We start from the raw sequence: 24,829 nt of genomic DNA, 5'->3' as shown, positions 1-24,829 counted from the left end.
GAGACATCTTCTGCAGAATGAATACCCACCAGCCAAATTGAATATATACATAGGACCTGATTGTTGCTTACATTAAGGTCCCTTTACACCACTCTGGCAATGTAAGAAACTTTAAATTATATTTAAGTTACATATGCATCCTTTTAAAGGCCACTTTACACTGCAAAAATGGTGTAAAGTATCCTTGGGGTAAATGTGAATCAAGCCAACTCCAACTGGATGCACTAATCTTCTGTGCAGAAAACTTTGAGCCTAATTCTCATTTACTTGCAGTGTAAGAGGGCCTTAAAGTAAATATAATTTTCACTCATATTAAGGCTCCCTTATACTGTCAAAGTGGTGTAACGGGGCTCTAGTGTAAATGAGAAATCGGCCTTTTCATTTTGGTGGCATCTTTTGGGTTGTTTAAAAATAAATCTCTTAACTTAATCATGCTGCTTCGCCCAAATGCAAACATCAGCTCTCTCGAGGGGCAGCAGCATTAGGCCTTGTCAGGACTTGCATGGAAGGACAAACCAGGCACTGCAGAAAGAAATACTGGTATCCAATTGAGTCAATACTAACCCAACGTCCCACCATGGTGGTACCTTCTTTGGATAGGACACAGAACTGAAGTTCTGGCTACTCTGGATTATTAAAAACCCCAGGTCTCTTTTCATACATGTAGAGATGTTAACCCCAGTGTTCTGGCCAAATTACACTTTAGAAAACTTCGTTCTGCCTACGAGCATTCCCCCTGCAACTGCGAATGGTTAAGGTGTCCTCCTCCACTCCTTGTCCCAGCCTGTTGTGCAGCTGTCATGGTCCACCCCAGATGTGACTTCATTTTTAGGGTGGGGAAAAGTGACCCCGTCTATGCTGTTTGTAGACTGCTTTATGATCCTTTGTAGGAAAGGGACTACAATCATATCATATATTATCACTGGGCAAAAACTTACATCCTTAGTGTTTACTCATTCCAGACTCCCATTGAAGTGCATGGGAGTTTTTGCATGAGTCAGAATGTTAATATTTGACCCACTGATATTATTAACAACAGTGGCAGTGATAATAAAATTAAGTGATTATGATTGTTGTTATTATTGGTTTTGGAAAATTCACCCATGCCCCGTACCATCCGGTGCCCGTCTGTCATGTATTCAGGACCTGGACAGGTATGCTACTGACACCTACAACAGATGAGGTGTATTCTTCTCAAAGGGCTTCAGCCGCCAACAGCCTGATTCCGGGCAGCATTGGTGTTTGAATTCTACATGACTAGGTAATAGTTTCTGAAGCTGTCCAGCTTCTAAGGAGTTAAGTAGCACAGAGTGACTCAGATTCCTCAACCAAACACTCAAAAGTTGCTGTATAACCAGACTTGGCACTTTGAGACAGCTCCACAAATCCAGAGTCTAAAACGTGCTGTCTTCCGTTTGTCAAAAGAAGGCAAGTCCCAGTTAATTGAGGAAACAGAACCCTTCCCTCAACCCCCCTCAAGGCTGCTGCTTATTTTTTCAGAGTGAACATTGTGCAAAGAAAGTAAAATTTAATTTGGTGATTCTCCCTCCACCCCAGCCCCAAGCTGGTGCCTGCTTTTAACTCCATCAGTTCACGAACCCTGGAATCACATCACAGCTGTTCAAGCAAACATAGCAGACTTGCGCCTGACACAAGATGCGCAGCGTCCACCTTTCTCAAAAAATCCTGGTTTATTTCAGTGGTACGGCAGAGATCCATGATCTGTCACCCCAACAGTCTAAGCCGGATGCCAATTATAATAGGACACACTGTACTGAGGAAATGCCTATCTGGCATTGTACATTATTTCTTACACAATTCTTCATATGGAGACACCACACAGAGAAAGGGGGGGCGGGATGGGAGGGAGCCAAAATAAAATGGTAACGGAAAAATAAAAAACTTCTCCACTTCTTCACTCCTCCAAATATATGCAAGATTCCTCTCCCTCCCTCTCGTCTGTATCTTGCTGCAGAAGAAAAAGCTTCCAAAATGTACAGTAGTTGTTTTTTTTTAAAAACTCACTCTAACTACTGCACACGATTCAAAGGAAATATAGGAAACCACAATTCTCAGCTCTCCATAAGAGGCAAATGGAAAGTCACTTAAAGTGACTCCTGTCTTAAAGTGGCAGGATCCATTTTCTTTGTTATGGGAGAAAAAGGAAAACTAAACCAAACCAAACCGTGCAAACACCAGTAGAATGCAGTTCATCTGCACAGCTGTGAAGGTGCAACTGGTTTGTGCAATGAGAGGTGCCATTGTAAGCCATTTTCTTGTACTGTCCTATCAAGTCCAAGTATCTTCTACACGCTGAGTAGCTAAGCCAGGAGACACTGACAGAGTCCCCAGAGGTTGCATTCTGCAAAAGGAAAAGCCAGCTGGGGATGGGGTTGCTTCACAGGCAGGTATTAGTGACACAATGCATGTGTGATTCCTAAAACGTTGCAAGTGCACATTAAACTGTCCCTAGTAGTAACCAGCTGGGGAATGCAGTTTCGTAAGTGCACTCCAGAGATAGTAGGTGAGAGGAAAGGGGCTAAAAATTTTTTTTAAAAAACCAACCAAGGAAGAACTCACATCAAAGGCAACTTCTCTGTATAGCAGATGAGCAGATCTATCTTCACATCCTTTTTTAAAAAAAATACCAGATGAACTCAGGGGGGAAATAATGGTATTAACTCCTTGTCTCTCAGAGACACAGGGACTATCACACACCAGGGGAAAGAAAAATCACAGCATTTTCTTGATGCAAGCAGTTTGAGTTTACAAAAGGCAGCAGAGCAATGACAGCAGAAGCCAAGCCATGTTTATCTTAGGGGTTCCCGTGACTAATACCTAACCCGCGGAAGCATGACCACATCGACATCTAATAAAAAAAAAAGGGGGTGGGGGTAAGGGGAAGGAATTTTTAGCTGCAAAAATAAAAGGTCATTATTTAAAAAAAGCTCTGGGATGACACAAATAGCTGAAATACCTCAGAGCAGAGAAGCATCGTTTTTAACGCTTGCAATTGTGACACTGAATGAAAACAGGGAAGGGGGAAAAACAAAGTTAAGTTAAAGGTACTTTTCAGTGCAATGCAGGACTCCGTAGCAAAGCAGATTATTAAAGAAAACAAAAACCCTCGGAAATAACTCAAGCACATGCTGGGAGCCGAGGTATTAAAAAACCCAGAACACTGACATGTGGCAAATAGCACATTTTCCCCCTCCCCGTCTACAGGCCAAACACAAATAATATTCACATTCCATCAGTGAACAACCCTAAATGACAAAAGGGTGTTAACTTACCTCATTATAAATCTGAGGGATGGAAGGGCTGTGTTCTCCTGTGTGGCGTTTCAATGGAAAAGGAAGGGAATTAAGAGCTGCAGTCTAGCCCTGTGCAGTTCCTCAGTAATCTGTGGATAAAAAGAGAAGTCTTCATTACTGACCACAGGCACGGAGACTTGCAGCGCACGCCCCCTCGAAGCTGCACCAGCCAGTAGCACACAGAAGTTAGTCTACAGGAGCAGGAGACAAGCTGAGCAGAGACCATAGTGATTTATCTGCACCGCTGGTGGAAAGAAAAAGAGGGGAAAAAAAGGAAAAAACCCAGCTCCAAATATAGCAAAGGGGGAAAAGTAGGGCCATAGCATCGGCAGGATGACAGGCCTGGGTGCATGCCAAATCCCGAAGGGAAAAACCCCCACCACACGCCTTTAATCAAAACTTAGCCAAGACCTTAATTAAAAAAGCTCCTACAAAATATCAGATAATGGACTGCATTTTCAGGCCTTTTTGAAAAACAATCTCAGATGGCAACATTTCTAAACTCCAGCCAGAGAAGGGAAACCTGCCAATTTTAGGTTACAGTATCAAAGACACATATTCTCTGCACCCCAATATCAGTTACACCAGTGTAAAGCCAGAGTCACACTCTTGGCATCAGTGGGGTTATTACTGATTTACACCAGTGTAACAGAGTGGAATCAGGCCCTATCTGCAGTGACTTCAGTGCAGCTGCTCTGGATTTACACTGGTGTCATGAGAGCAGAATCAGGCTCTGTTTGCATTGACTTCACTGCAGCTGCTCCTGATTTACACTGGCATAACTGAGAGCAGAATCAGGCTTTACTTGCATTGACTTCACTACAGCTGCTCCTGATTTACACCAGGGTAACTAAAAGAAGAATGCTGTCCCTTGGTGCGTCTTGTTTCAACAATACTCTCCTCATAATTTTTAATGATTAAAAGGTAAAAAGGATAGTCCCCACATTCTCTGTTGGGAGAAGCAGTTATAGCACTTGAAACCCCATGTGAAGTCAATCTGGATTTCCACAGCATAAAGACCAAATTCCTTTTCAAATTATGCTTATTATGTATGTAGCTCCATAAATGTAGAGAATTATTTGTCATGTAATCTTGACAATCAAGTGGAATTTCAATAAAAATCTTAGGCTGGACACCATCCAAACTGATTCTAATACAATAATATTTATAAGTGCATATGTTTAGACTGTATATGGGAACAACTACAAAATGATTTTGAGAAGATGGCCTGGGGATTAACAGATTGGAGTACTGGGTCTAAAACTACTTTTGGGCTTTGATGGTAATAAAATGCGTGTGGTTTTGACATAAGCCTCAAAAGCAACCAAACATTTCTCAGTTGTATTGTCATTGCTATATACTACAGAGAATCTGTGTCATATTTTGTACTATTGTCTTATATAATATGGACAACCCGCATCATGTGATCCTTTACAGTTCTCTAGACAAAGATAAACCTATAGATTCTCTGTCGTTCCAGCTCTATATCCTATGGAGAAGCAGTATATAATAATACTCACTAGTTTGAACTACTGTAGTGACTTTCCTTTAAAGGATCTCAAAGTGCAACACAAACCTATTCTGATGAGAATCAGAAACTAAAGTTTCGAAAAATGTTGCAATTTGCCTCTTCTCCCCCTTCCCTGTTTTCCAGCCAGATCTAATGAGCACTATTACCACTTTACAGGTGGATCACCTGAAACACAGCAAGATGAAGTGGGCATGCCAAGGTCACACAGCAAATCAGAATGGGAACAGTACCCAAGTGTCCTGCTCACACCTCAAGACAACTACCACACCACAGCCTCATCCCAGGAAAACTTCTGCAGGGGCTTAATTGTAAGTATGTGAGTAGTCCCTGAAAGTCAAGCATGTACATAAGTCTCTGCAGGCTCAGGGATTATAGTTCAATAGTATATATGACAGGAAAACTGTATAATCCCCTCTCCTTTATAGACCTCTATACCAGGGAGAACACATACAATGCATCACCTTGGTAGTATGTCACATATTCTCTAGAGAACATCACTAGCATGCTTGTCTTAACAACTGTTTTGCAAAATTTAGAAAGGACCTATGTTTTTAAAACAAACACAAACACAATAGCATGCCCACATAGTGTGTATGCACAGTGCCCATGTGTTAACATGCACAAAGACATACACATACAGTGAGAAGTAAAATGAATGCAGGGTCACCTGCTTTCGGCAAAATTGGTATAAGTCCACAGTAAACTTCACTGAAGCCAATAAATTTAGGCTGGTGTGAGATGAAACTTTTAGCCCATGTATAGTGCTTTGTTGGAAAAGCAGACCATCAGTAAAACAATGAATATTATAATACAGGCTGTATTATTATAATTGTTTTGCATCCACTTACATGAAAACATTTGTCATTGTCACAGAGAGAGATTCTAGTTCCACACAATAAAAGGACATTTTCCTTTCAAAGTTCTCTGCTTTTGCGTTTCTCATATGACATGAATCAAAGCCAGGTGCATCTCTTTGCATTAAATGTTTTGCTAATAAACACAGCTGAAAATATATGGCTGTATTAAAATAAAATCCATCCCATTAGCTTTAACATGCATGACAAACAATCACTTCACTTGTATTGGTTTCCATCTGGAACTAAACCTTTAAAGGTATTAGATATTAACAATGAAGAATCCTCTTCTATCACACTTTGAATTTATTCTATGACACCCAACACCCATTTGGTTGTTTTTACTGGGTACTGCAGACTAACATACTGCTCCATGGGCTATGATAGCTAAAATTTTGCTCACTATATGCCTATATGCCTGGTGCCTGGCAATTGCAGATAGAGCAGTCAAATGGAATGCTGCTCAAACAGCCACTGTGCACAAGAGATGTCCCATTCTGCACTCAGATGTTTGTGCCAGCTGATTGAATATTCATTTGTTCCTGATTTCCTTTCACTTCTGCCAGATGCTCACACAGAGGTGAAGTCTGGCAAGCTGGGTGCCTGTTGACTCAAAGACCTGATGATGTTTACTTGCCACTTGGAGGAGGACAGCAGAGGTCATTCCTAGGAAAGCAGTGGCCATTACTGAGATGAGGGAGAAAAAAGACCATGTGAGTTCCCTCGCTGCATTGTCAGAAAGACTATGGCCGCCATTTCTTTTACGGATTGTCCCAAATCGATGCCCCGGATCCAAAGACTCAGTCTTTGGGGAGATTTCCCAGCTTTGATTTTTGTAAATTTCCCCTAGATGCAAAGTGAGCCAAACCCAGCTCTCATCCCAAATGGTGGGGTTGTCAAAACCCAACTCCAGCTCAGGACCCACATTCTGCTCCTTGGGTCCATCTTTAGGGCTTAGCATAAGGGCCAAACATTCAAAAACAGACTCCAAAATTGCACCTGGAAGTGTCGCAAACATAAACCCCACCTTTGCACTAGTGATGGGGCAGAACCAAACCTCAGCCCTGAACAACCCACATTTGGGGAACGTTTGGATCCTGATCCAAACTCCTCAGCTGGGACCCATCTCTGATTTGGACATGCCCAGGGTGTCTGGAGCATGCAGGTTGGGTAAGCAGCTGTCTGCCCAGTGAGAAGGTCCAAAGGAAGGTTCTTGGAGGCCATTATACAAATCTGTCTGTAACAGGGTGGCTTGCCCCTTTTGGACTGGAGGGCCTGGGGCTAATCACCCCAGATTACTGAATGTGTCACAGCCAAGACAGATCATCTAATTCCACTCTAACAAACAGCAGGAAGCTGCAAGGAGAGGGGCAGTGTAGGAAACTGCAGAGTGTGAGAAAGGTGCCAGCTGAGAAGACCCTGATAGAAGGAGAGTTTGGAGGCCAGAGACCAATGCAGGAAATCCTGCCTGTGTTTGGGCCTGGAGCTCAGAGCCAGAAGGCTGAGCTCCAGCAAGAAAGACCTGGGAGGACTGGCTATGAGAATAGACTGACGGAAGAAAGAGCTCTAGTTGTGAGAGAAGATGTCACAGTGTGAACTTTTGTATTATGGTGACAGACTTTATTTTGGGACCTGAGGACTGTTTTGAACCTTTTATTAAACCTACCCCGGACAGAGGACAGGGAGAAGTTTGAGTGCAAGTTCTTAAGGGGCCCTGAAGAGGGGGAAACAGAGTCAGGGTTCCACAGAGAAATCTCTGGCCAAAAGGGGGTGCTCAAAAGGCAGCTGACCCTATTACAATATTCTCAGAACTCTTAAGGTCAGTGTACCCAATGTTACCAGCACTTGGCATTCAATTGTTCCTTGCTTCAGACACAAATATCCACAATCCAAGTAACTACAACCTATAAATCAGAGATGAGGACAACAAACACTTCTAACCATTGACCCTATATCCACCCATAATTCCAGTATTTGCATATTTGCCCAGTAATGCAGGATAGTCTGCTACATAGTCATTTGAAATTCTGGCACACCCACTTGGACTAACTGCAACTGCTGTACAGCATCCTACCTCTAGCTTGTGGGCAGTCATTTCCATCAATCAACAATGAATGGGTTACTTGGGCCACAGGTTGTCCCACTCACCCAAAGGAAAGAGCAAATTAAAATGGCAGAGGTTTCTTCCATGGCATTTCAAGTCAGACAGGAACTCTCAGATGGACATTTAAATATTAAATACATTTATTATTGAAAACACATTTACATGGCAACATTAATTTACCACAGTGCTTAACACGGAGAAGATCACCTCCTGATCAGCTTTTAGTCTATGGGAGACAAAACCAACACAAGAGACAGGGCAAGATGAGGGAAGGGTGAGTGTGGGGATTACTAATGAGGAGAAGGCTAGAGGATCTGAAGGAGTGGAGAACTGTCAGTTGAGATCTGAAGCAGCTAACAAATAACACTCTCTTTGATGCCAGAAGGTGTTTCCCTCTATCCCTGCCAGAGTCTTGACAATATCTCAATTTCCCCATCGCCTATATGGTCACCATCTTTCCAGCCCTCACCTCAGCACCTCCACTGTCACTCTTCGATCCTTGAGCTGTGATTTTCCATGCACAATGGGCAGCCATGTATTTTCAGTCAAAGGGATATTTTACATTAAGGTAAATAACAAAACAAGAAAGAACAAAAGTAACTTGTCCCTGAGATAGAGAGAGTACTGTGTGCGTGTCTCTCTCCTTCGTAACATGCTGCATTTTTTCTCCCACACAAAGTAGCTGGCAGGCAGATTCCTGAGAAATTTTAAAGCGCGGTGCAGAGAAAAAAGGTGCAATAAGTTTGTGGACATTTTAGTTGAAAAATTTGAGCCTTTTTGGACCAGCTCCATAAAATAAAATTAAAGAGTAGATAAAAGAGGCAACAAGTTGGTGGAAGAAAGAAAAGAAAAAGAAAACAAGACTGAACTGATATGCTGATTTCTTCTGGATGGCTACAGTCAGGGATCAGCTAATGCTTCTCATTTCCTTGGTCTTTCTTCTCCAAGTAAACTGACTAACCCTAACCCTTTCCTACCCCCACCCAACTGGGGGTTTCTTAGAAATTCATTTTCTGAATCCAGACTAATCTAGCTCTGGGAAAGGCACGATGTTCAGCGTGAATCCAAAAGAACAGCTACACCAACTGAAATATAATTCCACCGAGACATACCAGACTAACATTGGTCCGAAATCTGCAATAGGTTTTCTTCTATTCCATCTCCCTTTAATAAAGGCTACAGCTTGCGTGCTACAAATCGGAAGAAAAGACCCACTCTGTGTTGCACATTCAGACAGACTGACACGCGTGTATATTGTGAAGGCTTATCCACAGGTACACATGCATGTAGGTACAGTTACACTCAAAACTCACCTACAGTCCCATACACACCCAAGACAGTAATACACTCATGCACAAACTCAAATGCACACACACACATACACGCTGTTTTCATATATTGTATAGTCATATGCAGACAGACACACAAATGTATAAGCCCAAAATGTTCCAAAGTGGCCACTAATTTAAGGGGCCTCAGTTTCAGGGGTGTCTGTCTTGAGGTGCCTTGGATGTAATTTTCAGAAAGTGCTGAGCACCCACAATTCTGTTAGAAGCCAGTGGGCTCTGTGAGTGCTCAACATGGGCCAGTGGATCGAGCGCTAGGATGGACTAGGGTTCTGTTCCTGGCTTTGCCATTAGGCTACTGGGTGACCTTGGGCAAGTGTCATCTCTGTGCTTCAGTTTCCTCATCTGTAAAATGGGGATAATGAGACTGACCTCCTTTATAAAGCACTTTAAGATCTAGGGATGAAAAACACAAGCTAGGTCTGATTACACACACACACACCTGTATCCCTCCCTGGCACTTTGAAGCAGTCATTTATCTGACACTTTAGTTGCGAACAACTGGCCCGTTAGAGCTAGGATTGCCAACAGTCCCTTGTTACAAGGGAGGTCCCTTATTTTTTCATCTCCATACATTAAGATCAGGAGCTGCTGAGTGCTGCCAAAAGCAGCAAGAAACACCCGTGGCAAATGTAGGTGAGTACTGCTTATTAATTATTAAATACATAATAATAATAATATCAGGAGGAGAGGTGGGGCGGGGGTGCTAGGAAAACAGTCCCTTATTTTTGAAATACAATGTTGGCAACCTAATCAGAGGCCACATTGTCACTATAAATAACACATTCCAATTTCAATCTGTTTTATATTCCTATTTCTTTTTTAAAATAAAAAACCTGTCTGAGATTAAGATTTAGGCTTTCCAGCCCCCCCCCCCAGACCTTATGGGAAACTGCAGGACAGCGACGGGGCAACTATTTGTACAGTCCTTAGGCTAACAAGATGTAGCATCCCTCACCAGCCTCTCATAGACATTCAATATGGGAATCCTGTTAATGAAAGGAAAACAGAGCAAGGCTGAGAAGTGGAGGCCCAGGGTGTGGTAATTCAAGAAGGCAGGACTGGAGTCATGAATGACTCCTTTCACTGTGGTCCAGGGAAAGCCAGTGGCACAGAGGGTTGAGGAATTCAAGAGTTCCGTACACCAAAACAGGCAGCGGAATACATTAACAGGGACACGGAGACATAACTTTCCTTTAATTAGCAGTGTTGTTGTTGCCGTGTTGGTCCCAGGATATTAGAAAGACAAGGCGGGTGAGGTAGCATCTTTTATTGGACCAACTTCTGTCGGTGAGAGAGACATGTTTTTGAGCTCTCCAGAAGAAGAGCGCTGTGTGAGCTTGAAAGCTTGTCCTGCAAAAGATATCACCCCACTCGCCTTGTCTCTTTAATTAGCAGACGGGGGGGAAGGTGGAAGAGGTGCGCTGAAAAGGGAGAATGCCACGTCTGGCTGCTAATCGTACAGACTGGCAGTTACAAAGAAAAGAGGAAGAAAAAATATCTATCTAGCCGCAGTAAAAGAGTCCCGCTTCCCAAACTGTAAATCGCTGTCTTTATTTTTTCCTGTAATTATGTCTCTAAGGGATAACTAAAATTTACATTTTTGCAGGACCTGTATAGTTTATTCAGAGGCCTGTTTAGTGCAAGGCTCGGCTAATAAATAGACTTATTGATACTTATGCTTATACATTATACTAAATACACATTCAGACAACTGGCCTATTTTACACCAAACTATATTGTGAACAAATTATTCTCTTTTCCAGCATGGTGCGGGCACACACAGACACACACTATATATACACACACTCTCCAACCCCCAGCTGAGCTATGAATGGCTGTAGTGTACAGAATTACTTTATACTAACGGCTTTCAAAACACTCAGAGAGAAAAAAAAAGTCCAAAGATTCCTTCAGACTCTCTCTCTGTCCAAGTTTATTTCACCTTTCTCCCCTCACGTTCCCGTCCAAAAAAATAAAAATAAGAGGAAATTATTCCTTAATACTCCCGGTACAAAAATAAGTTAACCTTTCTCTCCTTTGTCTTCCCATTGCAGCCAGAACAAACTTCTCTTTCCTGCCTCTCATTAGGGGATAATGCTCCAATGAAATATTTACCCCTCCTGCTCCTAATTTGTTTGAAATGATTTACACAAATATTCTGTAGAAATTTATTTCCAGCATCAGCAGTGCTTTAACCTCTAGGCCCAGGGTTCGAATCCAGCCTAGGTTCGGACTAGTCATAATTTTTTATCATATGAGGGTTGTGCTGTGGCTTATATGGAACGAGTACAATACCAAAACAGGAGTCCACATTAAAAAAAAAAATCACGAGGCAAACCCTCGGGCTTTATTCACCTCCACTGGCTAGATGACAGCCGCGGAGCGGAGCAAAAGTTACAGGTGACTTCTGTCAGGTGCAACCCCCAGCCAACAGAATTCCTGCAGTTGGTGTCTCGGTGCACAGCCCAGGGCAGTCGCCCCTCGGATGGTGAGGAGGTGTGAGGTAGGTTAGATAGCTGGGAAACAAAGGGCTGAATGGGCTACACAGCGTGAACTGCTCCTATCAGGTAAGGCGCACTGGCCGAGCAGCGTGAGGGAAGCTGGCACGACTGCAGCCTATGCTGCACCCGTGTGTGGGATCGTATTTATTTATTTGGGTTTCTTTATAAATGTACCTTCCAACACTCTAGGCACAGAGTTAACAGGGGGTAAATAGAGGCCATCAGTCACCAGGGCCAAGTGATCTCACTGCAGAGCTCAAACAGCAATTCTGGGAGTAGAAAGTGAACTCTGATTGGGATATGTGGTCCAGCTGCCTTGAAATGCTGCAATATGGAGTCTGAATCAGAGCCATTTGCATTTGGATTGATGCTACACCACTATAAGAGGAAAGGTAGGGCACGGACAATGGTATTGCCATAGGTCAACACAGCCAGTTAGCCACTATCTGTGCCGATGTGCATGCAAACCCTTCTTAGGTTTCAGTGGAGATGAGATGTAGAGGAGCCCCATCCTGGCCCCATTTTTACACATCACTGAACAATCCAGTACTTTGGGCCCATGCGGTACCCTCCACTCAGCATAGGCCCAAGTCCAGGTATAACAGTCAGGAAAGATGGGTAGCATTAGACTAAGGTGCATGATCAGAGCTGGGGCCAGGTTCTAGCCAGCCCTATTAGTCCCTCACTTTTATGACCACCTAATCCATTCACAAATGCAATGAAAAAAAGAGCGCCTGTAAAATTTATTAGAGGTGGAACCCAACCCAAACACCCCCAAACGCAGAGGAAGTGCTGATCTGGTTCCAGGTCTCTTGGCTGACTCCCTAGCTCTGCAACAGACCAAAGCAAAACCCAAGATGTGACCTCTCCCTTTCCCCTTCTAACCCAAACACTGGGGGGACTCAGATCCCCATCTGGAACTGCTAATGGTTCCATCTATATCATGGCTTTGAGCAGCCTAGACTTAGAGAGTTTGGAACAGGAGTAGGACTTGAACTTGGAAATGCAAGACAGGCAGAACACAAACTAGGCAGAAGGTGACCCCAGAACACCCACCCTGGGAGGGGACCTGATTGGGTCCAGGAAATCAGGAATGGGCCCTTTTTGCTTTCTACCTCTTTTTTTCCATCAGGACTTGTTCTGAATCTTTTAAGGGGTATTTTTTAGTGAGTTGCTTCAGGCAATAACTCAGATGTCCCATCGCTAGTGATCAGAACGCCCACCCGTGGAATCAACAAGCTGCAGCAGCAAATCCACTGGAGAGTGAAAAGCTTTTCCTGCCAACAATGCCTATCACTGGGAAGATGCATTAACTCGCACGTAGGTCCTGTGATAATTTCTGTCACTCATCACTCGCGGCCTCACCCTGGAACACCAATATTAGCACCCGGGGTTAAGAGTGCAAACCTGCTGGGTCTCAACCTCAAACAGTAATAGGCTTATCATTTGCTTAGCTAAAGAGTGAGGGGAGACAAGTTATTCTCTAAAGCCTCCCAAAGCAATCCGGGGTGGAGCTGCTAAGGGAGAAATATCGCTCATTCACACCCAACAGCTAAACGTGCAACTATGGCAAACCTTCGAATGCATAAACACTCCTCTGTGCCTCTGGACTTCCAGAGAGCTGGACACATAGATGGCATTATATTTCGCTGGCCCCAGATCTTGGGCATAATATTTTTTTTAGCAGTGGACTAAATATTTTTAACATATGCAAACATGCATGCCTAAAGCCGCTACAGAACCCGGGAGTGGTGACGCTGATGGGCATCCAGGGCAGAACAATGTCGGCATTCTGCTTCCCATGCAGCGCGTCCCTGCTGAGACGATGCCCTGGGTGTGCAGCTTGAAAGAAGGGGGGAGGAGGGGAGTGGAAGCTTTCAGGCTAATTTTATAACTACGCCAGAATGGAGGAGTCGAAATTCACTGAATAAGTGGAGCTAAAATCCAGCAGCAGGCATATATATCACTGACAGGTTCAGGGAGGATAGACAGATAGATAGATAGGTAGATAGATAGATAGATAGATATCTAAAACAGTGTCTCTCAACCTTTCCAGACTACTGTACCCCTTTCAGGAGTTTGATTTGTCTTGTGTACCCCCAGTTTCACCTCACTTAAAAAACTACTTGCTTACAAAATCAGACATAGATATACAGAAATGTCACAGCACACTAATACTGAAAAAATGGCTGACTTTCTCATTTGACCATATCATCATAAAATAAATCAATTGGAATGTAAACATTGTACTTACATATCAGTGTATAGTATATAGAGCTATGTAAACAAGTTATTGTCTGTATGAAATTTTAGTTTGTACTTTCTTTGCTGGTGCTTTTTTATGTAGCCTGTTGTAAAACTAGGCAAATATCTAGCTGAGTTGATGTACCCCTGAACTCTGCATACCCCTAGGGTACATGTACTCCCGGTTGAGAACAGTTCTAAAGAACTTATATGACCCCGTTACTGTAGTATCTGATCACCTCACAGTCGTTAATGTTAATTTATCCTTTCAATATCCCTGGGAGGTAGGGACAGGCTATTACCCCTATTTTACAGATGGGGAAACTGAGGCACTTGGAGTGGCTTGCCCAAGGTCCCATGGGATAAATACACATGGAGATTTCTCAGGGAAACAAAATGATCCTAGGTACACAAGAGAAGGAGTGACTCGAGGTAGAGGTAGCTGGAGACTAAGCCTTTCACCTTAGCATCACTGTCAGCAATGACTGAAAAGCGTTATAATCTAAGGCATATTTAGCAGTCCTTGTTAAGCAAGGTGTTGATTGCGGTCCATTTCCTTAGTGGACTGGTCTTCTCATCACAACTGACACTCTTTGTTGGAATTTTTGTAATAAGGGCCGAGGATCAAATGGGCCATCAAAACTGAAATATCCATTTGCCTCTCCAAGAGATTGTTGACGCAAATTGGCTGGGCTGCTTATGAAAGCTTGCATGGCCGCTCTCTAAGCTGGGCCCACGTGGTGGAGAAATGGAAGAGTTATGAGTCTAGTGTGAAATGCACTTAAAAAGATCTAACCCTCCTTACTGACCACTTACTTGTATATATAGGGTCAGGCTTGTACGGGTCACAATAGACATCTACATTTTCACATTCAAATACCCACTGTGCATATGCAAATAAGGTACATGCACCAGACAGGTATTCCCAACAATGGATAACTGCACACAGATTGGGCCTGTGCGAATGTACATGCCTAACTTTTAACATCTGACCCATAGACAGCAATTGTATCACTTATATGAATTGATTATATACGGGAATTGCAGATGTTTAGAGAGGAGAAATGTTTGAGATTTTCAGCGATAAGGAGCCAGAAATTAGTGTTATAGATCATCATAACGAAAAGAGCCAAATGGTCCTTGAGAGTATGGTCTGCACAGGAGGACATATTTCTGGGCAACAGCTATGCCAGGAATGCAGTGTTATCCAATCTCTCACTAACGCAAATTGATCTACAGCCATCAGAGCAGTGACTTGGTGGCAGTTTTGCCCTCTTGCATGTGGCTGAGTGAAATGCTGCTTAGCCATGTGTGACTGATTGGCATCAATGAAACTTCAAGCTCAGTGTTAGACTGATGCACTTGCAGGGATGTTGCCAAATGAATTAGCGAACAAATGCCAAGGCGCAGGGGGAATAGTAAGGATAATCAAATATGAGACATGAGGTATTAAACTTTTGTCGGTGCCTTCATCCAACCTGCTCCATTCTTGCACCTCGGGTTCCCTTTCACACTAACATTCGCTTTGCACTTGGCCACTTTGTGTGTGAAATTAACACAGGTGCTACGTTTTCTTCTGCAGTGAAACACCATGGGGCAGGAGCAGCGCCTTTCTCCCACACTCTGCAATCTTCTCTGTTTACGTCTTTCCAACTACTCAACTTCCTGCCCCTGCTCGTCTCTCCTACAGTGAAATTGTCAGTTCAGCCATAACAACATGTTTACGCCTGCTCTTGTCTTGACCAGTTTACTGTCTAACTTCAGGTTTGTTGTGGCTATTTCCTTGTGGGGGAGAAAAGAAAAAGCCCAGTCATATTCCTCTGCAACTTCTGTGATGGGGTTCAGTCACAGAGACCCCCTTGAGACTGTCACTTGATGTGCTGAGACTACCTCTGAGCCCATTTTCCCTGCCAGTTTGGGCCTCCAAAACCTGCCTTGTTGAGCCAGACACGCCAGCCTGCTGCAACACAGAACCAGGGTCTGAACCATGCCCCCAAAGCTGCAGGCTTAACTGAAAGCAGCTTAAGAAGTGCTCCTGTCTCCAGCACACCCAGCTCCCAATGAGATCCAAATCCCAAATAAATCCATTTTATTCTGTATAAAGCTTACACAGGTAAACTCATAAATTGTCTGCCCTCTATAACACTGATAGAGAGATATGCACAGCTGTTTGCCCCCCCAGCTATTAATCACTTACTCTGGGTTAATCAATAAACAAAAGTGATTGTATTAAGTATAAAAAGTAGGATTTAATTGGTTTAAAGTAATAACAGACAGAACAAATTAAGTTACCAAGCAAAATAAAACAAAACATGCAAGTCTAAGCCTAATACATTAAGAAACTGAATACAGGTAAATCTCACCCTTAGAGATGTTCCAATAAGCTTCTTTCACAGATTAGACTCCTTCCTAGTCTGGGCCCAATCCGTTCCCCTTGTACAGTTCTGAGTTCCAGCTCAGACGGTAACTAGGGGATTTCTCATGACTGCCACCCGCTTTGTTCTGTTCCACCCCTTTTATAGCTTTGGCACAAGGTGGGAATCCTTTGTCTCCCTCTGGGTTCCCCCTCTTCCTTCTAAATGGAAAAGCATGAGGTTAAAGGTGGAATCCAGTTCAGGTGACATGATCACATGTCCTGCGAGACTTCATTACCCACTCGCTGGCACACACGTATACAGGAAGTCTTACAAGTAAACAGAGCCATTTACAACCAATTGTCCTGGTTATTGGAAGCCATCAAGATTCTAAGCAACCACTAGTGGCCCACACTTTGAATAATTACAATAGAATCTCACAATTAGCTTCATATTTCTAGTTTTAGATACAAGAATGATACATACATACGAATAGAATGAACACATTCAGTAGATTATAAGCTTTGTAATGATACCTTACAAGAGACCTTTTGCATAAAGCATATTCTAGTTACATCATATTCACACTTACAAACATATTTTTATAAAAATATGGAGTGCAACGTCACAATTTCCTTTGCTTTATAAGCTACAGGACCCTACATTGCAGAAAGGGCGAGCAGCTGCAAATCCCAAAAGAGTCAACTGCTATTAGTGACTAAACCAAAACCTGTTGAAATGGAAAAGATTTTCATGGACTACCACGGGATCTGGATCAGGCCCCAGAGCACTACAGGGATCTGTGGCCTGATTTTTTGTATTTCATAAAAACATTCCCCTGTGCACACCATTCTATAGAAAACCATTTGCACATGCAAATGTAGGTGTGCAGGCATACCCTGTTAGAAGAGCTGAGCACCCACAATTCCCATCGAAGGCTCTGGCAGCTGGGGTCATTCAGTCCTCGGAAAGCTGAACCAGGGATTTTTAATGAGCTGAGCCCCTGATGTGGGATTAATGGGGGGGTGTTAAAGGGACAAAAAGCAACCACAGCCAGCACCTTCAGGCCAATCACCAGGAGGTTTCACTACCAACAAACCTGCATGTCCTTTTTCTAGTGTTGATAGCTAGCAGCATATCTGGATGGAAACAGAAGCTTTTAAGAGGACCAGTGTAGTGTAGCAGACAAGGCACTGGCATGGGATTCAGGAGAGTTGGGTTCCGTTCCTAGCTGTGCTGGTGATGGTGGGCAATTGCTTTCCGTTCTTGTTTCTCCTCCCACGTCTTGGCTGTTTGACTCTAACCTCTCTGAGGTGGGGATTCTGTCTCACAACGTTTCTAGCACAACAGGGCCCTGATCTTGATTGGGCCTTCTAGGCGCTACCATAACACTTGTATCACAGAATCATAGAAGGTTAGGGTTGGAAGGGACCTCAGGAAGTCATCTAGTCCAACCCCCTGCTTGAAGCAGGACCAATTCCCAATTTTTGCCCCAGATCCCTAAGTGGCCCCCTCAAGGATTGAACTCACAACCCTGGGTTTAGCAGGCCAATGCTCAAACCACTGAGCTATCCCTCCCCCCATTGTAATAAATGTTAATAATAATATTAAATAAGCAGCCATCATAACCCTGCCATATATAATCTGAGATTTCTCAATAGATTGATTAGTCCTTGAGATGTCCCAAAGCCAGAAAGGTGGATTCATTTCTAGGATCCTGAAGTTCAGAATCACAGTTTCATCTGACTCATGATAAAGAGAGGAATCAGGACTCAACTCTGGGGGTTAAGATCCAGGGTTTTGTTCCTTTAAGTATTTCATGTATCACCAGACTCTAAAGCTCATACATACCTCCACGCTATGGCTCTTTTTGAACTGCAAACCAATACTTATAGTTACTAAGTAGCTGTTTCAAATTTCAACACACCTGCATACAGTGTAATGCACAGGAAGCTGTAAGGGATGTTACTTTCCACCCCTAGCACCGGATTAAATGCAAGTGCATACATGTATTCCCAGAGTTCATGCCAAACCCCTCTGGACAGTAGTACTAGCTCAATATGATTGACAGCATTATTCAGGGCAGTCCCAGGATCAGAATCACTGGGGTATTGTAGTACATGACTAGGGTGCACTGACAGAGTTTGTGAAGGCAAGGGGGGAATCTCAAAGCTAGAATTGCAGGGGATATCCAGGGTCAAGGATAAGAAAAATACACAAGGGCTTCTGGCAGTCCCAAATTAGAATCAGCAGTGGTATTACTCTGGCAGTGACATTGTTAGGTCAAAATCTGGGCCAAAACATATTTTTTGTAATAACAGAGTTTTATAAAACCTAAGGCCAGGTCTGCACTAGAAACTTTAGCAAAATTGATTAGGGTGGTGACTTTTCTATACCAGCAAAACCGCAAATGTAGATGCAGTTATACTTGTAAAAAAGTGCTTTTGCTGATATAAACTATACTGGCTAAAGCACTTGGCTGCTGGTGTACACTGCATCTACACTACAGCCTGGATTACACCTCAGGCTAGCAGAAATATTTGCTTTGCTGTTTGCGTTCTGAATCCAATAAAAACAGTTCTTTAAAACAACCAGACCCTTGCCATTTTTGCAGCTCCAACAATTGCAGCATTGGACCAACGCATTTATTACTTGTATTACCATAGCGCCTAAGATCTCCGGCCATGGACCAAGACCCCGATTGCACTGGGTGCTGTACAAACACAGAACAAAAAGACAGTCCCTGCCCCAAATACGCATGAGAAACTGCAAGCGAAACTGACTATAAGCAGAACGAAACTTGATGCTAATGGAAGTGGTAGCAATGACTAGAACTGGGCATACTGTAGGAAAGGGTAAGTTTTCTATCTGGGTACTTATAGGGTCCCTGGCTACCCTAGTATCCAAGCAAGGCCAGACTGCTTCAGTTCTGACCTGCTATTCCAGACCAAGGCTCCCCATGCAGCTTGCCAATGCATTCTGTGCTGACCCGCGGTTATATTTTATTTGATTTGGAAATATGTGAAATGTCTGCGAACCCACTTACCCTGGCTGGTGAAAGAAATGCCAGGTGTAGATTGCCAAAGTGGTGCCAGAGGAGCAGCACCCACCAGACTCTTAGCAGCAGACGCTGATGTGAACACAGCTTCCTGGAACACATTGCCCTGCTGCCAATGTGGGCTGGGGCTTGAACCGCTGCTGTGTAACTTGCATCAGCTCACAGGGAGTACGGTTCCCTCTCTCCTATAGAAACACACGGTTTATCCAAGCCCATTGAGCCTTTTGACCTTGTGGATGTGAATCTTAAGGGCTCAATTTTCCGGATATTTAGATCTAGAAAGATTGTGGTTATGTCAAATTAGGCATCTTGCGGCTCTGTGTGCAGAGGCTACTACACGCTTCTAACCCTTTTCCTATTCCCGTGAAGGAAAACAACTGATGCTAAGGAGCATCTGTAGTTAAGGCCACACTGAACTCAGCAGACTAAGTTTCAGTGCCAGGCTTTCAAGCCGCTTTAATGTGTCTGGTCATCTTCTGTGCCATCTGAGTACAACGGGAGCCTTTGCACTTATGCCATCATGCACACAAAGGCCCTGGGATGTACCAGGCTGCCAGCTGGCACTCCAGGAACACAACCTGCCAAGCAGGGAGGCCAGGTACAAATTCCCCCACTGGCTCCAGCATCACAGCTGTTGGCACCAAACCTTGGAGGGGGAATAGAGATGCAAAGAGCTGGGGCACCAGTGAAGATGAACAGCCTATGCAGCAGTGCTATCACTGGTGCTGTGGTTTGTGAACTGGGTGTACCATGATCTGGACAAATAGGAGAAATGGTCTGAAGTAAACAGGATGAAATTCAATAAGGACAAAGGCAAAGTACTCCACTTAGGAAGGAACAATCAGTTGCACATATACAAAATGGGAAATGACTGCCTAGGAAGGAGTACTGTGGAAAGGGATCTGGGGGTCATAGTGGACCACAAGCTAAATATGAGTCAACAGTGTAAGGCTGTTGCAAAAAAAGTGGACATCATTCTGGGCTGTATTAGCAGGAGTTGTGAGCAAGACAAGAGAAGTAATTCTTCCGCTCTACTCAGGCCTCAACTGTAGTATTGTGTCCAGTTCTGGGTACCACATTTCAGGAAGGATGTAGACAAATTGCAGAGTCCAGAGAAGAGCAACAAAAATGATTAAAGGTCTAGAAAACACCACCTGTGAGGGAAGATTGAAAAAAATTGGGTTTGTTTAGTCTAGAAAAGAGAAGACTGAGAGGGGACATTGTAACAGTTTTAAGTATGTAAAAGATTGTTACAAGGAGGAGGAAAAAATTATTCTCCTTAACCTCTGAGGATAGGACAAGAAGCAATGGGCTTAAATTGCAGCAAGGGAGGTTTAGGCTGGACATTAGGAAAAACTTTCTAACAGTCAGGGTGGTTAAGCACGGGAATAAATTGCCTAGGGAGGTTGTGGAATCTCTATCATTGGAGATTTTTAAGAGCAGGTTGGACAAACACCTGTCAGGGATGATCTAGATAATACTTAGTCCCGCCATGAGTGCAGGGGACTGGACTAGATGACCTCTCAAGGTCCCGTCCAGTCCTATGATCCTATGAGAGGGGGCCTCATGCAGCTACATTGGCCAGTTGCTGACACTGATGGGAAGGGAATTAACACACAAAGATTCCTACAGGTCACAAGGAAGAACGGCCCCCTTAATGGAGACAGGATTAATGTTTTCTTATTGAGTCCTAGTGAATAAAGCACTGGATGAGGACTAAGGAGATCTGGGGGGTCTACTCTCAGCTCTGCCACTGGCCTGCTGGGAGACCTTGGGCAAGTCACTTCCCCTCTTTGTACCTCAGTCTTCCCCATCTGTAAACTGGGAATAACACTACTGACTTCCTTTGTGAAGCACTTTGCAATCTACTGATGAAAAGAGCAAGGTATTATTAGTAAAGAATGATTTTATACCCTGCAGGATGCTAACTTGGGTTTTCCACTGCTGACACCAATTCCAATACATTCTTTGAGCCAAATTGCTTATTTGTAGGTTTCCTTTTATTTCATCCACCATGAATAATCAAAGCTTAAGAAAACAACACTAAGAGTATTAGATCTGCAGAACAAACATGTTATCTTATTTATTTTTACCCATTCATTCTGTTAGCGTATGGCTTATGCCCAGACCGTAAAGCTAGGCAAGTCAGAGTCATTTTCTACTTATAGTCAGTCGAGTTGGTTTATATTATGAGTTTTTGATGAACATGTCAAGTTTCACCCAAAAATACAGAGGAACATTTTTTCCCCCCAATATATTTTTCTATTTCTTGACCAGCTATAGAGTTGATTGGAATTTTTTAATTTTTGTTGAAAATTTGAATTGCAACAACAGCAGGGGAAAACCTCAATGAAAATACACACTTGTTTTTAGCCCATTTTTGACAATCTCTAACAGGCCCCAGTCCAGCCACCATGTGCTTAACTTTAAACAAGCATGCAGTCCCATTGATAGCAATGCTATTACTCACATGCTTAAAGTTAAGCATCCACTTAAATGCTTTGCTGGATTAATGCCAATGACATGCTAAATCGCTGGCTCCAATGCAATCGTTGAAAGCTGCTGGGTTGGGAATTTCTAATGCTGCAGAGGAATGTTGTACATGTTGTAACATAAGGAAGATGTGTCGGTCTGTATTAGATGTGGTAAATGATTTTCACTTTTTACAAAGCTGAAATAGCTGACAGAGCCGCTTACAAATGTTGCTGTACTGACTGCAGTTCAGTCAGAATTCTGCCTGCTCACATGACGAGAAGAAGTTTTTTATACAGTTTTACACAGTGCATACATAAAAAATAAGACCTTGTCCCTCAGCTTACAGACCATTCTTCATGCTAGTGTGCTCCCAAGTTCAGCGCCAACATTAATTCCTACCCTGCAGCTAACACAGAGAGGTTATATTCTTATCCAGACCCACAGAGAGGTACGTACGTATGTATTGAGATGAAAGGATATCCCACAATCACTGCTTAATTCCGGATAAGTGTTTTTCCTCAAAATTATGAGAGGAAATTCAATATTATTTTAAGACTTGCCTTTGCATAATAACGAACAGTACAAGGAGAACAATTCCGTATTCATATTAAATACAAACAAGCACATTCCAATAATGTCACACTTCTGACTTAAACCCATCCAAGCGAATTCAGCATTAAGACTCAAACCCGTCCCCAGACAGGCGCCAATGTGCCTAGGTGCTGAAGCACGCTCGATCTGCTTTCTAAACTCTCTCACTGGAAGAAAAAAATGCATAGCTATTACTTTGCATAGCATCCTCAGCAGAAACCGCTCCCTAAAATGCTTTACAGAATCCAATAAATAGATTAAAGAAGAGTTTTTTAAAAAAGCAATGGAAGAGAAAGAAAGGAAGAAGTGTTGACAAAGAAGGAGAAAGGAGGTTTATTTTCTCAAGGTGAGACTGGAAAGTAGATAGCGCTGAGAAGGAGGGGAGGGAGCTGCAGTAGAGAAATCTCTAGCCGGATTGCACGGAGAGAGAGAGACAGGCCCAACGCTAGTAGATGCGGAAAGCAAAGGAAGAGGAGGAGGACTTGTCAGTGAAGTGGGCTGAAACAAGTTCCTGGAAGGTTTGAAAACTAAGGAGAGCTTTTCTGAAGTGAATCCATGAATGAATGGGGAGTCATTTCAATTGGGGAGAGAAGAGAGGGCAGAGAATTTCAAAAGGCAGAGTTGGGAGTTGGGCGCCCAACCTCATTGACTTCCAGCATCCTTTGTACATCTCCCTAGTGTTTTGTCCTCTTCAGTTGGGATTTATCCTTTCTATGGGGGAGGAGACCTCTTGCCCTAGCAAGGGGTGATTCTGATCTCACTTAAATAAACCTAACCCATTGACTTCAAGTGGAGGCACTCCTGATTTACATCAGTGAGAGACCAGAATCCAGACCAATGTGCTCAACCTGAAGGTAACCCCAGGCTCTTTTAACTGATATTCTGTCCCTGAGTCAATCAACTACAGCCCCAAAAGAGACCCCCTAACAGAAGTGAGCTACCCAGAGTTCTCTGCTTGGGGTTGGAGTGAAGACAGCCGGTCTCACTCCAGCTGACACCATTATACAGTGCACCATCCGCCAACTGCAATCTCCAAGCTACAAAAGGAAACCGTGCTGTGGATAGAAAACACTGTTTACATTTACACTCAATACTGACACAACTTTTGGAGCAAGTACTGGGCAGAGACAGCTTCCAAAATACGCTGGTACAGGGAAAAGGAAGAATACAGTCATCTCATAAAAGTTTCTTTTAAAATAGAAAATGAAGTAAAAAAGGGACCAAAATTCAGCTCTCTGAGCTCATCCTCATCTTGGGCTAGAGATCTGGCTTGTCTCTTCCTGAGCCAGTCACATTTATCTCCATGATGTCAACATCATACGGCCCCAGGGCCAGATTTCTCAGCACTAAAAGTCCGTTGGCCTCTGTTTGCCTTGACCAAGAAGGGAGCCGATTTGTGCTATAAATCCACATTAACTGAACAATCAGTGTTGGCCAGTTCCCTATTAGCTCTTTTCAATAAGGAAAGAGTGTCTGGGTGCAGACTCCTCTTTCATAAACACAATAGCCAAGACTTTCAAACTCAAAGGCCTTGCCGTAGACACCTATGTCCACATATAGGTACCCAACGATTTAAGTGCTTTACATTTTAAACATCTGACAATTTTGGCCTGTAATTTTCTAGCAGGCCTCTTTCAAACAGGAGCATAATAGTCACGCACACGCATATAATAGTAAATTTTAATCTCAACATGCTTTTGAGACCAGGCACACACCGCACCAAGGAATAAAGTGATGGCAGCGAGCAGCCATCCAGCACACAGGATGCTGCTTCCCACAGTGCGTGGTTGTGACCACAGAGAGAGACAAGCACATTTTGGCACAGAGCATCAGAGCAACCCCCTAATTTTACACAAAGTGCCACATGGTCTTTAATAACCATGCAAAGGACCTTGGGTTTTTTTCTAAGCTCTCATCCCAAAGACCCAGACGCAGCATGCTGCTTGGTACTCATTGAGTCCGATTGCAATATGGTCATACTCTGAGAGCAAAACCGACATATTTCCAATCCCAGTCCTGAGGTCTCTGAGCCATCTCCTGCAGCAAAAAGGCGGGGTATGTTGCCAAGATAGATGCTTCCTAGCCTTGATTTTGATATTGCAGAGCTAAGTGGCACAGGCCCCACATTGTTTAGCAAACATGGTATAAACTTACTAAGAACCAAATGAAGTGTTTACAAGGTTACTGGGTTAAGTCAGTGGTTCTCAACCTGTGGCACGCAGGCCACTTGCAGCCCAATCAGCACAGAGCTGTGGCCCATGTGACATCCTTAGGGCTATAGAGGTAGTATTGGATGTGGTCAACATAACACACTGTGGGCCAGATATGTGGCCCACAATGGTAAATAGGTTGAGAACCATTCAGCAGAGGATAGTGTGTGTATGTTAATACTCTGGAAGTCTGAGTTAATTATTGGTTTAGAGCGTGGGTGGTAGATGGTGTTGGTAGCCTGGG

General features: G+C 43.4%; 1 protein-coding gene across 4 annotated transcripts in view; it reads right to left on the bottom strand.

The window, feature by feature from the left end:
- The window catches only part of ZNF469 (zinc finger protein 469), a 194,135-nt gene that overhangs the window by 101,089 nt on the left and 68,217 nt on the right, over positions 1–24,829 (bottom strand). For 3 of the 4 annotated variants that reach the window (XM_043494913.1, XM_038368808.2, XM_043494914.1), the window contains exon 2: positions 3,294–3,403. The gene's annotated coding sequence lies outside the window, so the exon portion shown is untranslated. Of the gene's footprint in view, positions 1–3,293; positions 3,769–24,829 lie in introns of those variants that run through there. The other variant, XM_038368809.2, reaches the window with a different exon arrangement.

Source organism: Dermochelys coriacea, chromosome 12, assembly GCF_009764565.3.
Source record: "Dermochelys coriacea isolate rDerCor1 chromosome 12, rDerCor1.pri.v4, whole genome shotgun sequence".
Lineage (NCBI taxonomy): Eukaryota > Metazoa > Chordata > Testudines > Dermochelyidae > Dermochelys > Dermochelys coriacea.
Note: the sequence above shows the minus strand (reverse complement) of the source record. Positions and strands in the feature narration are given on the sequence as shown.